The sequence below is a fragment of the Cervus canadensis genome, chromosome 21 (genome assembly GCF_019320065.1).
Source record: "Cervus canadensis isolate Bull #8, Minnesota chromosome 21, ASM1932006v1, whole genome shotgun sequence".
Classification (NCBI taxonomy): Eukaryota; Metazoa; Chordata; class Mammalia; order Artiodactyla; family Cervidae; genus Cervus; species Cervus canadensis.
The window spans coordinates 33,470,525-33,472,749 of record NC_057406.1 but is presented as its reverse complement, the minus strand read 5'-3'; the positions used below and the strand labels follow the sequence as shown (position 1 = coordinate 33,472,749).

General features: G+C 42.3%; 1 pseudogene; it reads right to left on the bottom strand.

The window, feature by feature from the left end:
* Window positions 1-599: 599 nt before the first annotated feature.
* Window positions 600-1,552, bottom strand: LOC122423148 (annotated as a pseudogene).
* Window positions 1,553-2,225: the final 673 nt, after the last annotated feature.

The following is a 2,225-nucleotide window of genomic DNA, read 5'->3' as shown; positions in this document are numbered from 1 at the left end:
AGGATGTGCCAACAATCATTAATAATCAAAAAAACAAAAAAACTCCATGACTTTTCATGGGTGACCCTTCTAACAATGAACTCCAGGTCACAACACATAACTGTCAGCTCAACTACACCAAGGTTCTGAAGACACCAGTTTCTCCATCAAAGCAGGTTGTAAATAAATTTCAAATGGAAACTGGCATTACTCTGAAGGAATTCTAGCTTCACACTGGGGGTAATTTACCAAAATGGTTTCAGAGCAGACTAACTTTACACAGAACATTGAAAAAAATACACATTTATTCTGCATCATGATCAGACTATTACATTTAGCAATCAACAGCATGGGTTTAAAAAAAAAAAAAACCTGCATTGAAACCTTTTGTTGGAATGCTTTACACTTTCCACAGAACAGAAACTGAAATAAACTGTTATACAATTAATCACAAGTAGAGTCCTCAAGTTTTTTACCCATACACGTGAGTATTGTCTAAAACATGTCTTTGTAGCAGCCAGGTCCTGTCACCACTCTGCTTGGCTAAATTCACAAATCTGTTGTAATCTGTAGCTTCCCTGTCCCGTCTCTGGCTTTCCTCTCCTGCTAAGCTTTGTTTCCTAGCAGTAAATAAAACCTCTGCCACTACCGTAGCTACTGCTGTGGCCGGAACCACCATGGCCATCTCGGTTTCAAGATTTGGCAAAGTACCGATCTCAACCATCACAAGGGCCTGAACTTCTGCCTCCAAAGTTTCTTCCTGTCATGGGTCTGAAATTTGAAGACTGATTGTTGTAACTGCCAAAATCATTGTAGATTCTGCCACCTTGAACATTGCTTCCATCATCACCAAATCCATTACAGCTGTCCCTACTGCCGCCATATCCATCATCGCCATGGCTGCCACCAATGCCACCTTCACCACTGAAGTTTCCACCATGACCAAAGTGGTCATTCCCACAGAAACCATTCCACGACCACCACCAAAGTTTCCAGAATCTCTTTCACCTCTTTGGCCAGATGAAATACTAGCCATCTCTTGTTTGGATGGGGCTTTCTTTACTTCACCGTTGTGGCCATTCACAGGATGGAATTTCTGAATGACAGTCTTGTCTCTGGAGTCATGGTATCAAAGGTTGCAAAAACAAAGCCTCTCTTTTTGCCACTGGCTCAGTCAGTCATGATTTCAGACACGTCAGTTTCCTCATATGTTTCAAAATAATCTCTCAGGTAATGTTTTTCAGTGTCTTCTTTAGTACCACCCATAAAAATCTTTCACAGTTAAGTGGGCACCAGGTCTTTGAGAATCTTCTCCTGAGATAGCCCTTGGGCTCCACAATTCTTCATCACCTTGCGTGGCCTTACCTTCATGAGCGCATCCACCTTCTCCACGTGACAACCCCGAAGCTTCTGGAGTGCTTGCTGTTCGAAGCCCTCGTCACCACACAGTCTGTGAGCGTTCCCCATTGCTCAAAATGGCCCCTCAGACTCTCATCGGTTGTTTCAAAGCTCAGACGTCTGACGAAAAGTTTTGTAGCTGCTTGAGTTCTTTGGGAGACTCTGACTTTGACATGACAGCACTTGGAGGTGGGGAGACTTCAGCGATGCGTCTCACTTTTTTCGTATATGAATTTTGTGCCTTTTCTTTTTAAGTAATTCATGGAAATATCCTTTGTCTGTGGTTTCAAGTCATTGCCACAATGATTCCTATTGCATGGTAAATTGGGAATTTCATTACATTATTGGTTTGAAAGAGAATCTTGACATTTTCAAATCCTTTAAAAAAACTTAAAGCATCTGCACTAGCAGCGTCTTTGGGAAGCTATTATAGATTTTTTTTTTTTTTTTAAGCTTTTAACTTTGAGATAGTTAGAGATTCACATGCAGTTGTAAGAAACAACTCACAGGAACCCTGTGCATCCTTTGCACAGTTGACCCCAGTAGCAACATCTTGCATTACTATAGTGCATGCATGCTTAGTCACTTCAGTCGTGTCTGACTCTTTGCGACCCTATTAGCCCACCAGGCTCCTCTGTCCAGAGGATTCTCTATGCAAGAATGCTGGAGTGGGTTGCCATGCCCTCCTCCAGGGGATCTTTCCCACCCAAGGATCGAACCCACGTCTCTTTACATCTTCTTTGACAGGAGGGCTCTTTACCCCTAGCACCAACTGGAAAGCCCATTACTATAGTACAACATCACCACCAGGAAAGCTATTGTTTTTAACAAAGTGACAAGTTGTTTTT